At 42.6% G+C, this 13,784-nt stretch overlaps 1 protein-coding gene across 5 annotated transcripts in view; it reads left to right on the top strand.

Annotated features, from left to right (window-relative positions):
- sipa1l2 (signal induced proliferation associated 1 like 2) overlaps nt 1–13,784 on the top strand; it is a 581,962-nt gene that overhangs the window by 466,831 nt on the left and 101,347 nt on the right. The window lies entirely within an intron of this gene.

Below are 13,784 nucleotides of genomic sequence, written 5' to 3'. Positions count from 1 at the left end.
CTCCAGATGTGGTCTTACCAAGGCCCTGTATAACTGCAGTAAGACATCCTTGCTCCTGTACTCGAATCCTCTTGCAATGAAGGCCAACATACCATTCGCCTTCCTAATTGCTTGCTGCACCTGAATGCTTGCTATCAGTGACTAGTTTACAATGACACCCACATCCCACCACAGCAGTAGGTGGAATTTGAATTTAATTAATAAATCTGGAATTAAAAAGCTCGTCTAATGATGGCCATGAAACCATTGTCGATTGTTGTAAAAACCCATCTGGTTCACTAATGTCCTTTAAGGAAGGAAATCTGCTGTCCTTACCTGGTCTGGCCTACATGTGACTCCAGATCCACAGCAATGTGGTTAACTCTTACACGCCCTCTGAAATGGCCTAGGAAGCCACTCAGTTACGAAGCTACGAAGCCAATAAAAAGGAATGAAACCATGAAACCGGATGGACCACCCTGCATTGACCTAGGCACTAGAAACGACAACGGCAAACCCAGCCCTGTCGACCCTGCAAAGTCCTCCTTACTAACATTTGGGGGCCTGTGCCAAATTTGGGAGAGCTGTCCCACAGACTAGTAAAGCAACAGCCTGACGTAGTCATACTCACAGAATCATACCTTACAGACAATGTCCCAGACATTGTCTCACTAACTATCCCTGGGTATGTCCTGTCCCACCGGCAGGACAGACCCAGCAGAGATGCCGGACAGGGTCTACAGTAGGGAGGAGGTTGCCTTGGGAGTCCTCAACATGAACTCTGGAACCCATGAAGTCTCATGGCATCAGGTCAAACATGGGCAAGGTAACCTCCTACTGATGACCACCTACCGCCCTCCCTCAGCTGATGAATCAGTACTCCTCCATGTTGAACACCACTTGGAGGAAGCACTGAGGGTGGCGAGGGCACAAAATGTAGTCTGGGAGGGGGACTTCAATGTCCATCACCAAGAGTGGCTCGGTAGCACCACTACTGACCGAGCCCTAAAGGACATAGCTGCTAGACTGGGTCTGCGGCAGGTGGTGGGGGAACCAACACGAGGGAAAAACATACTTGACCTTGTCCTCACCAATCTGCTTGCCGCAGATGCTTCTGTCCATGACTGTATTGGTAGGAGTGACCACCACACTGTCCTTGTGGAGACGAAGTCCCACCTTCACATTGAGGATACCGTCCATCGTGTTGTGTGGCACTATCATCGTGCTAAATGGGATAGATTTCGAACAGATCTAGCAATGCAAAACTGGGCATCCATGAGGCACTGTGGGCCATCAGCAGCAGCAGAATTGTACTCGGCCACAATCTGTAACCTCATGGCCCAGCATATCCCCCACTCTACCATTACCATCAAGCCAGGAGATTCAATGAAGAGTGCAGGAGGACATGGCAGGGGTAGCACCAGGCATACCGCAAAATGAGGTGTCAACCTGGTGGAGCAACAACCCAGGACTACTTGCATGCCAAACTGCATAAGCAGCATGCAATAGACAGAGCTAAGCGATCCCATAACCAATGGATCAGATCTAAGCTCTGCAGTCCTGCCACATCCAGCCGTGAATGGTGGTGGACAATTAAACAACTAACTGGAGGAGGTGGCTCCACAAATATCCCCATCCTCAATGATGGGGGAGCCCAGCACATCAGTGCAAAAGATAAGGCAGAAGCATTTGCAACAATCTTCAGCCAAAAGTGCCGAGTTGATGCTCCATCTCGGCCCCCTGCTGAAGTCCCCAGCATTACAGATACCAAACTTCAGCCAATTCGATTCACTCCGCGTGATATCAAGAAATGACTGAAGGCACTGGATACTGCAAAGGCTATGGGTCCTGACAATATTCCAGCAATAGTACTGAAGACCTGTGCTCCAGAACTTTACACACCCCTAGCCAAGCTCTTCCAGTGCAGCTACAACACTGGCATCTACCCGGCAATGTGGAAAATTGCCCAGGTATGTCCTGTACGCAAAAAGCAGGACAAGTCCAACCCGACCAATTACCGCCCCATCAGCCTACTCTCAATCATCAGTAAAGTGATGGAAGGTGTCATCAACAGTGCCATCAAGCAGCACTTGCTTAGCAATAACCTGCTCAGTGATGCTCAGTTTGGGTTCCAACAGGGCCACTCAGCTCCTGACCTCATTACAGCCTTGGTTCAAACATGGACAGAACAGCTGAACTCAAGAGGTGAGGTGAGAGTGACTGCCCTCGACATCAAGGGAGCATTTGACCGAGTATGGCATCAAGGATCCCTAGCAAAACTGGAGTCAATGGGAATCAGGGGGAAAACCCTCCGCTGGTTGGAGTCATACCTAGCACAAAGGAAGATGGCTGTGGTTGTTGGAGGTCAATCATCTGAGCTCCAGGACATCACTGCAGGAGTTCCTCAGGGTAGTATCCTAGGCCCAACCATCTTCAGCTGCTTCATCAATGACCTTCCTTCAATCATAAGGTCAGAAGTGGGGATGTTCGCTGATGATTGCACAATGTTCAGCACCATTCGTGATTCCTCAAATACTGAAGCAGTCCGTGTAGAAATGCAGCAAGACCTGGACAATATCCAGGCTTGGGCTGAAAAGTGGCAAGTAACATTTGCGCCACACAAGTGCCTGACAATGACCATCTCCCCTTGACATTCAGTGGCATTACCATCGCTGAATCCCCCATTATCAACATTCTAGGGGCTACCATTGACCAGAAACTGAACTGGAGTAGCCATATAACTACCGTGGCTACAAGAGCAGGTCAGAGGCTAGGAATCCTGCGGTGAGTAACTCACCTCCTGACTCCCCAAAGCCTGTCCACCATCTGCAAGGCACAAGTCAGGAGTGTGATGGAATACTCTCCATTGGCCTGGATGGGTGCAGCTCCAACAACACTCAAGAAGCTCGACACCATCCAGGACAAAGCAGCCCGCTTGATTGGCACCCCATCTACAAACATTCACTCCCTCCACCACCAACGCACAATGGCAGCAGTGTGTACCATCTACAAGATGCACTGCAGCAATGCACCAAGGCTCCTTAGACAGCACCTTCCAAACCCACGACCTCGATCACCTCGAAGGACAAGAGCAGCAGATGCATGGGAACGTCACTACCTGCAAGTTTCCGTCCAAGTCACACACCATCCTGACTTGGAACTGTATCGCCATTCCTTCACTGTCGCTGTGTCAAAATCCTGGAACTCCCTTCCTAACAGCACTGTGGGTGTACTTACCTCACATGGACTGCAACGGTTCAAGAAGGCAGCCCACCACCACCTTCTCAAGGGCAATTAGGGATGGGCAATAAATGCTGGCCTAGCCAGCGACGCCCACATCCCATGAATGATTTTTTTTTTTAAAAAGGATCTCGCTGCACGTCCCCTTCCCAATCTATCACCATTCAGATAATCTGCCTGTCTGTTTTTACAACCAAAGTGGATAACCTCACATTTATCCACGTTATACTGCATCTGCCATGCATTTGCCCATTCACCCAACTTGTGCAAATCACATTGGAGCCTCTTTGCATCCTCCTCACAGCTCACATTCCCCCCCAGCTTTGTGTTGTCTGCAAACTTGGAAATGGTACATTTAGTTCCCTCACCCAAGTCATTAATATATATTGTGAATAGCTGGTGTCCAAGCACTGATCCCTGCAGTACCCCACTGGTCACTGCCTGTCACCCAGAAAAAGAGCTGTTTATTCCTACTCTCTATTTCCTGTCTGTCAACCAATTTTCAATCCAGGCCAGTATATTACCCCCAATCCCATGTCCTTTAATTTTGCACACTAATCTCTTATGTGGGACCTTATCAAAAGCTTTCTGAAAATCCAAATACACCACATACACTGGTTCTCCCTTATCTATTCTACTAGTTACATCCTCAAAATACTCCAGTAGATTTGTTCAGCATTATTTCCCTTTCGTAAACCCATGCTGACTTTGCCCAATTCCGTTTATACTTTCTAGGTATTCTGCTATCACATCCTTTATAATAGACTCTAGCATTTTCCCCACTACTGATGTAAGGCTAACTGGTCTGTAGTTCCCTGTTTTTTTTCTCTCCCTCCTTTTTTAAAAATCGTGGGGTTACATTTGGCACCCTCCAAACTGTAGGAACTGCTCGAGAGTCTATAGAATTTTGGAAGATGACCACCAATGCATCCACTATTTCCAGGGCCACTTCCTTTAGTACTCTGGGATGTCGATTATTAGGCCCTGGGGATTTGTCAGCCTTTAACCCCATTAATTTCCCTAGCACTATTTTTTTTTTTACTAATACTGATTTCCTTCAGTGCCTCCCTCTCATTAGACCTTTGGCTCCCTAAAATTTCTGGGAGATTATTTGTGTCCTCCTTTGTGAAGACAGAACCAAAGTATGTGTTTAATATGCCACCAGTGATACTGGGAAGCTGCAGTCTTGTTCAGACCATAGCTGTGGGCTGAGGGGAAATATTCTAATATCAGAATTTCAGACTGGGAATAGAACAGCAAGCAGATTTACTCAATCATTTAGTAATTTAATGCACCATTTGCAAAACTATTAGAGTCATATTGTAATAGTATAAACGCACCATTAATCAATTTTACAGCTCACAATGATCGTACAGTTTAACATTCCAGATGAAAACTTTTTTTTAAACCGTCAAATTTGAATTTGAGAAGATTGTTTACTTCTCTGTCAAGGTGACAATTTATAAAATTCAAGCTGCAAATGTTTAATCAGATTGAATTCAGCTTTGAACACCAAATTATAAATACAAACTAGTGAATAACCTGACTAAGATCCAATTGGAGCTGAATGTGTTCGAATTTCGATGCCTACAGTCGCATTAACAGCAAGTCACCTTTTTGAACATGAGTGACGGTACATTTACAGCTGTAATCAGTTGGAGTGACATTGCTTTGAAACTCTCTTCCTCAAAAGGCAGTGGAAGTGGAGTCTTTAAATATTTTTAAGGCAAGGGTAGATAGATTCTTGATAAGCAAGGGAGTGAAAGGTTATTGGGGGTAGGTAGGCGGGAATGTGGAGTCGAGGTACAATCAGATCAGCCACGATCTTATTGAATGGGGGCGCAGGCTTGAGGGGCCGAGTGGCCTACTCTTGCTCCTAATTTGTACGTTCATATGTTCTAGTTTTCCAATCTAAAGGCACAATTCCAGTATCTAGAGAACTTTGGAAAGTTATGACTAACACATATTCTATTTCCTTACCTTTTTCTTCTAATGCCAATGGGTGGAAACCATCAGGTTCTGGAGATTTGTCTGAAGACTGGGTGTTCTCGTCAGTATGTCACTGAAAGCTAACATGCAGGTGCAGCAAGCAATTAGGAAGGCTAATGGCATGTTAGCCTTTATCGCAAGAGGATTTGAGTACAGGAATAGCAAAGTCTTGCTTCAATTGTATAGAATTTTGGTTAGACCGCACCTACAGTAGTGTATGCAGTTTTGGTCCCCTTACCTTAGGAAGGATATTGTTGCCATAGAGGGTGTGCAACAAAGGTTCACCAGACTTGTTCCTGGATGGCGGGATTATCCTATGAAGAGAGATTGGGGCAATTGGGCCTGTATTCTCTAGAGTTTCAAAGAATGAGAGGTGATCTAAATGAAACCTACAAAATACTTAAAGGGATAGTTAGGGTAGATGCAGGTAAGATGTTTCCCCTAGTTGTGAAGTCTAGGACCAGGGGGCATAATTTCAAAATAAGGGGGAAGCCACTTAGGACCGAGATGAGGAGAAATTTCTTTACTCAGTGGGTTGTGAATCTTTGGAATTCTCTACCCCAGAGGGCTATGGAAGCTCAGTTATTGAGTATGTTTAAACAACATAAGAACATAAGAAATAGGAGCAGGAGTAGGCCATTCAGCCTCTCAAGCCAGCCCCGCCATTCAATAAGATCATGACTGATCTATCCCAGGCCTCAACTTTTTCAGGCCTGCTCTGCCTAACCCTCGACTCCCCGAGATTTCAAAAATCTATCTACCTCCTCCTTAAATACATTTAGTGAGCTAGCCTCCACAACTCTTTGAGGCAGAGAATTCCTTCGCATCTCAGTTTTAAATGTGTGCCCCCTTATTCTGTAATTATGCCCCCTAGTTCGAGATTCTCCCACTCGTGGAAACATCTTCTCAACATCTACCCTGTCGAGCCCCCTTAAAATCTTATATGTTTCTATAAGATCACCTCTCTTTCTTCTAAACTCCAATGAATAAAGGCCTAACCTGTTTAGCCGTTCTTGATAAGACAGCCCCTTCATCCCAGGAATCAGCCTAGTGAATTTTTTCTGAACTGCCTCCAATGCTAGTGTATCCTTCTTTAAATATGGGGACCAAAACTGTACACAGTACTCCAGGTGTGGCCTCACCAACACCCTGTACACTTGTAACAAGACTTCCCTATTTTTAAACTTTAACCCCCTCGCAATAAAGGCCAAAATACCACTTGCCTTCCTAATTACATGTTACGCCTGCATGCTCACCTTTTGTGTTTCATGCACAAGAACAGCCAGATCCCTCTGTGCTGCAGTATTTTGTTGTCTTTCTCCATCTAAATAATAATCTGCCTTTTTATTTTTCATATCAAAGTGCATGACCTCACATTTCCCCACATTGAAAACCATCTGCCAAGTTTTTGCCCACTCACTTAACCTATCTATATCCCTTTGCAGATTTTTTGTGTCCTCATCACTACATGCCTTCCCACCTATTTTTGTATTATCTGCAAATTTGGATACACTACACTCTGACCCTTCCTCTAAGTCATTAATATAGATAGTAAATAGCTGAGACCCTAGGACCGATCCTTGTGACACCCCACTAGTTACAGCTTTCCAACCTGAAAAAGACCCATTGATCCCGATTCTATGTTTTCTGTGTGTTAGCCAATCCTCAATCCATGCCAACACATTACCCCCAATACCCTGAGCTCCTATTTTGTGCAATAATAGAGATTGACAGATTTCTAAATACCAATGACACAAAGGGATATGGGGCTACTGTGGGGAAAAGGTATTGAATGGATGATCAGGCATGATCGGATTGAATGGCGGAGCAGGAACGATGGGCTGAATGGCCTACGCCTGCTCCTATGTTCCTAAGCCCCATTATTGTTGCCCTTACCATTTTCTTAACGTATTAAATCCATTAGGTTTCTCCCTTTGACCTATTGAGATTCAGTTTTACCTCTCCAATATAATATCACCTGCAGCTTTCTTTAATAGACCCACATTTCCTCTTCCCACTCTCTTTCTCTTAATAGCAAAAACTTTTACGTTAGCTTTGATAGTTCTTGCAAGGTTTTGTTCAAACTCCTTTTTGTGCACCTCTTGCAACTTTTTTGTACCTCTTCGCTGTTTTTGTATATGTCTCCCAGTCAAATTGATTTCCTCTTTTCCTTGCATTTTGTAATTTTTTGTTTTACCTTAATATTATCTTTGACCTAGTTTTACATACCCCATAAGCACGATAAGGCCAGTCTGTCTCCTGCTCCATGATGCCTTCGATACGTCCATAAATGCAGCAAGTACATCAGACCTGTTGAGGAAAAACCAGTTACTGCATTTCATTCTTCCTTGCCTCCGCTACGTCCTTGTTGCCCTGCTGATTGCCACTCGCACACTCCTCTACCTGTATCTCTATGGGATGTGACTGTTCTGGAGTAAATGATCCAGACATTTCACCCCCTCCCTCATGTGTCAGAGTGTCCCATATTCTCAGTCCAGCTCAACAGCTGAGCTATAGTGGCTCGGCATTGAACTTTTCCCACAGGTATGATCATCCAGAATGGTCTGACATTCCCACATTCTGCAGTCCTGACTCCCATTATCTATTCTATATTTATTTCTTTATTTTACAGCAGTTATTTATTGATCTCTAGTGCGCATTCAATTTTAATACTAAATTATGATTAACAGTTGAATTTAATTTGGTTTGTATTAATCTATTTCTCAGTTTTGTATATTTGGCCTATTACATCTGTTTACTTATAAGTGATAGTCTGGTTTTTGCCCTTGCCTCCTGTGAATTAATTTAAGTTTAGTAACCCCTTAATCTACTGTATTGTTAAATACTAAAGCGTAAATAAATAACTGCTTAGATTTTATTTCTTAGTGTCTGCCATTCTTTCCTCTGTGTTACCTATGATGTCACTATTCAGATTCTTCACTCTTTGCTTCACCAGATTCTTTGCACTGTTATGCTGTTATTAAATTCTTTTTCTGGATGTTTCTTGCAATGTCTGTCCTGGTTAGTTCAGATGGTTAGTGCATTTTTGGGTACTAAAATCAACAATCCCCTAGATCTGGTGACCTGCATCCTAGAGTTTAAGTAAGTAACAGCTATGGAGATAGTGGATGCATTGGATGTGATCTTCCAGAATTCCCTAGATTCTAGAACGGTCCCCGTGGATTGGAAAGTAGCAAACAAAGCCCTGCTGTCTGGAAAGAAGGGAGATCAAAAACATAATTATAGGTCTGTAAACCTGACATCAGTCATCAGGAAAATGCTAGAATCTATAATCAGGGACGTGGTAACAGGTCACATAGAAAATCATAATCTGATTAGGCAGAATCAACACTGGTTTGTGAAAGGGAAATCATGTTTGACAAATCTGTTAGGGTTTTTTGAGGTTGTAAGTAGCAGGTGAGATAAGGGGAAGTCAGTGGATATAGTGTATTTTGATTTTCAAAAAACATTCAATAAGGTGCCACACAAAAGGTTATTACACAAAATTAAGGCTTATTGGATTGGCAGTAATTGGCATGGGTTGATTGGTTAATGGATAAGGAGCAGAGGATAGGAAGAAACAGGTTATTTTAAGTTGGCAGGCTGTAACTAGTGAGGTACTACAAGTATTCATGCATAGGCCTCAGCTTTTTAAATTATCAATGACCTAGATGAGAGGACCGTGTGTAATGTATCTAAGTTTGCTGACAATACAAAGTTAAGTGGGAAGTAAGCTGTGAGGAAGTTAAATGAGTGGGCAAGAACGTAGCAGATGGGATATATTTGAGAAATGTCAAATTATCCACTTTGATAGGAAAATAGAAAAGCAGAACATTTTTAAATGATAAGAGACTGGGCAATGTTGGTACTCACAGGGACCTGGGTGTTCTTGTACACAAATCACAATAAGTTAACATGCAGGCACAGCAAGCAATTAGGAAGGCAAACTGATATAATTCAATACTTTTAGTATAAAGGTTTACATAAGAGTAAAGAAATCTAACTACAATTATATAGGGCCTTAGTGAGACCACACCTGGAATGCTGTGTACAGTTCTGTTCTCCTTAACAGAAGGAAGGATATACTTGCCATAGAAGGAGTGCAACGAAAGTTCACTAGACTAATTCTTAGCATGAGAGGATTGTCCTAAGATGAGAGATCGAGTAGACTAGGCCTATTTTCCCTAGAATTTAGAAAAATGAGGTGCAAACATATAAAATTCTTAAGGGCCTTGACAGGGTAGGTGCTGAAAGGATGTTTCCCCTGCTGCAGCGTCTAGAACTAAGGGTAATAAAAACAAGAAATGCAGGAAATACTCAGGTCTAAGTAGAACTAAGGGTCACAGTTTCAGAATAAGGGGATGGCCATTGAGGACTGAGATGAGAAATTTCTTCACTCAGAGATTGTGAATCTTTGGAATTCTCTATCCCAGAGAGCTGCAGATGCTCAGTTGTTGAGTATGTTCAAGACAGAGGTCAATAGATTTTTGGGTATTAAGAGAATTAAGGGATATGAGGATAGTGCTGGAAGGTGGAGTTGAGGTAGAAGATCATCCATCTTGCTGAATCGCTTACTCCTGCTCCTATTTCTTATGTTCTTATGCCACTGCTTGGACTCTTTACTGTTACTAAAAGCTTTCTCTGAACCTTTCATGCGATGCCCCACCCTATCACCGCTCTGACTCGCTGCACTGTTTAAATGCTCTCTCTCGACCTCTCCTGCAATGTCCAGCTCTGTCACGGTTTCCCTGAACTGTTTACTCTCTTGGACCCTTTCTTCCAATGCCCCATTCTGTCACCACCTGTACGCTCCCATAATTGTTACACCTGTACATTGGAAAACAGTGTTGGGTTGTTGGACACTAGAACCAATGGATAATCTCCATTGGTCAGGCAGAAAGATGCCAGTATTTCTTAACAACCCTTATAGGGTTTTACAATAATAATTAGGGCAGTAATAAGTTTCCCTTTATAAACTAAATACTTCAAAGTAAAAATAATCAAATCTCATCAGAAGTAGATAGTGAGAACAGTCGTCAATAAAATACTAGGAAACTGTATCTACAGTTAAAGTCCTGTATTTAGAACAAGTTCTTTTCTGTGTCATTGTACAAGCAAATTTTACAAACTGTTTATTATAGAAATGTCATTTATGATCAGTGCTGGGACCTCAGCTATTTACAAATCTATATTAATGACATAGACAAAGAGACGGAGAGTAATGTATCCACTTTTGCTGATGATACAGTTAGGTGGGAATGTAAGCTGTTAAGAGGGCACAAAGAGGCTGCAAAGAGATATAGTGAATATAAGTGAATGGGCAACAAGGCAACAGATGGAGTATAATATGGGGAAGTATGAGGTTATTCACTTTGGTAGTAAAAATAGAGAAACTGAATTTTTTTAAAGGTGTGAAACTTCTAAATTTTGATGTTGAGAGAGACTTGGGTATACACATACAAGGAACAAAGTTAGCGTGTAGGTACAACAAGCAATTAGGAAGGCAAATGACATGTTGTCCTTTGTTGCAAGGGAATTGGAGTACAAGAATAAGACAGTTTTGTTAAAATTGCATAGGGTTTTGGTGAGACCATACCTGGAGTACTGTGCATAGTTTTGGTCTCCATATCTAAGGAAGGATATACTCGTCTTGGAGGCAGTACATTCACTAGATTGATTCCTGTGTTGAGAAGGTTGTCCTATGATGACAGGCTGAGTAAATTGGGCCTATGCTCTCTGGAGTTTAGAAGAATGAGAGGTGTTCTCATTGAAACATACAAGATTCTGAAGGAGCTTGACAAGGTAGAGACTGTGAGGTTGTTTCCCTTCGCTGGGAAATCTAGAACACGGGGCCATAGTCTCAGGAATTGATCATTTGGGACTGAGATGAGAAATTTCTTCAGAGGGTTGTGAATCTTTGAAATTGTCTACTCCAGAGGGTACTGGATACTCCATCATTGAGTATATATAAGGCTGGAATAGATAGGTTTTTGGTGTCTCAGGGAATCAGGAGATATGGAGAGTGGGCAGGAAAGTGGAGTTGAGGCAGGCTCAAGGCGCCATACAGTCTACTCCTATTTCTTATAATTCCAAAGTTTGCAGATGATTCGAAACTCAAATGTAGTAAACAGTGAAGATGGTAGTAACAGGCTTCATCAGGACATAGACTGATGAAATGGACAGGCATGGCAGGTGATAAACAAGGCAAAGTGTGAAGTGATTCACACTTGGTAGAAAGAATGAGGCAATATAAACAGAATAGTACAATTTTAAAGGGGGTATAGGAATAGAGAGACCTCGAGTGTATCTAAACAAGTCTTTGAAGGTGGCAGGATATGTTGAAAAGGCTCTAAAAAGACATTGGAAACCCATAGCTTTATAAATAGAGGCATAGAGTAAAGCAAGAACATTATGCGAAACATTTATGAAACACTGATTAAGTTGCAGCTGGAATATTGTGGGCACTACACTTTAGGAAGGATGTCAAGGCCTTGGAGAGGGTGCAGAGGAGATTTACTAGAATGGTACCAGAGATGAAAGACTTCAGTTACAGAGAAACTAGGGATTATTGTCCTTGGAGCAGAGAAGGTTAAGGAGATATTTGATAGCTTTTTTTTTTGAATAAATAAGGAGAAACTGTTTCCAGTGGCAGAAGTGTTGATAACCAGCAGTCACAGGTAATTGGCAGAAGTACTAGAGGTGATATGAGGGAACATTTTTTTTAATGCAGTTGTGATTTGGGATGTACTGCTTGAAAGGGTGGTGGAAGCAGATTCAGTAGTAACTTTAAAAAGGAAATTGGATAAATATTTGAAGTGGAAAAATTTTCAGGCCAAAGGGAAAGAGGGGAGTGAGAATAACTAGATTTCTCTTTCACAGGGCTAGCACAGGCACATTGGGTTGAATGGCCTCCTTTGTTGTATGATTCTACGATTCGAAATCAGTAAAACAAAGGGATATTTGAATTGTTGAAAGAATACTCTGGGACAATGCACAACAGTGCCCATTCATTCAACTATAAGGACAACAACAGCCCAAATGCAAGCAACTGTAAAGCAGTAAAATGTCTTGAGCAGATTCATCAGCGGGGAGCTGGAGCAGGAATTAGGAGAAGAGGTAGGGTGACTGAAACTCAAGAAGAGAGAGAGGTTTAGGTGCGGGGAGAGTTCCAGAAAAGCAGAGGGAATTAGGAAGAGAATTCAAGAGGCCTGGAACGTGTTGGCTATAAGTTGTGTCATCGACAGAGTGGAGGGGAGTAAAGACCACCTTTGATTTGGACTCAGAAGAGCTAAGAGTACAAGCTGCATGGTAGGGTGGTAAAAACATGAAGGAACCAGTAAAGAAGAATAAATCTTTTGAAATCCGTGTTGGAGAATAAGGAGCAGTAGAAGTCTATAAGAACAGGGATGATAGTACAAGATAACATGTAGGCAGTGGAGTTTTGGGTGGAACTTTGAGTGAGTTGGAGTTTGTTTAACCACTTTTAGGGATATTATTAGTGTTTCATCATTATGCAATCATTTTCATAGTGTATAATGTTTAATTTTCCAGTTTGTTTAGTTTAATCAGTTTGACTTTTGTATAACAAAGGCAGCTAATGTTTTTTTGCTACCTTTATATCATTAAACAGTAAGTTGGTGGATTCAGAAAATACCCAATTATGGAAAAAGCCTAGCTTGAATGTGGATGGCTTCGCTGGGTTTTTCCTTCAGCTAGAGGCAGATGTGATTGAAGTTCTAGTATGAAAAGTGCACAAAGTTATTGTCACAGTATTACTGATACTGAGTGAGACACTGGGGGTCATGGAAAAGTGGCCTGGATTAACCTGCTCTCCTGTATTCCCTGCTGCTAGCAGGAGCCCCAGCACATTGCACCATACAGATTAGTTTGTGATCAGTGCAGTTAAGTCCAAGAGTAGTGATTTCAGTAGAGAGGAAATTAGGAGTTGGGTAAATTCAGTTTTGCTTGACAAAATGTTTGACAGTTGTGAAGAGTTCCAATGGTTAGGAGAGTGATGCACATGAAAGATAACGGAAGTGCAAAAGAGTCAGAAAGGTGAGCCTTGTCTTTGATGAAGCTGGCAAATGAAGGTAAAAATGGACAGAACGAGTTTCAAGGAGATGTTGCAGAAATGTAGGTTGAAGAAGCAGCTCCTGGGGATGTCATCAGCTGCATTTGTTTGTGAACCTTGAATGTTATACTGATGGATAAATGAGAAAAGAATAGTGAGAGGTCATCACCATTGACAGCAGTCTAGCAAATCCACAGTGTGTTGCTAAGTATTGGATCAATGGCCCCAGTGGTGTGTGTCTTTTTCCCACCATCACCACCACCTCCACCCCACCACCCATCACAGCTACACAATAAAGACACCCATCCATTTGCAAACTGGCTGGGTTAGGACTTCGAGTCCTGTTGATGGGGAGGCTTCTGAGGGCTTCAAGCCCTTGATGGTTGGCTGTGGTGACAAGCCACATTTGACCAGTTCTCCTATCTGCTCAGAAGGGAGAGAAAATCCAACCAAGTGCTGAGCAACCAAAAGAGTTGGGTAGACAGGAAAGGTAAAGTGCACCAGG

Source organism: Heterodontus francisci, chromosome 3 (genome assembly GCF_036365525.1).
Source record: "Heterodontus francisci isolate sHetFra1 chromosome 3, sHetFra1.hap1, whole genome shotgun sequence".
Lineage (NCBI taxonomy): Eukaryota > Metazoa > Chordata > Chondrichthyes > Heterodontiformes > Heterodontidae > Heterodontus > Heterodontus francisci.
The sequence above is the reverse complement of the archived record's forward strand: the minus strand, read 5'-3'. Positions and strand labels throughout refer to the sequence as shown.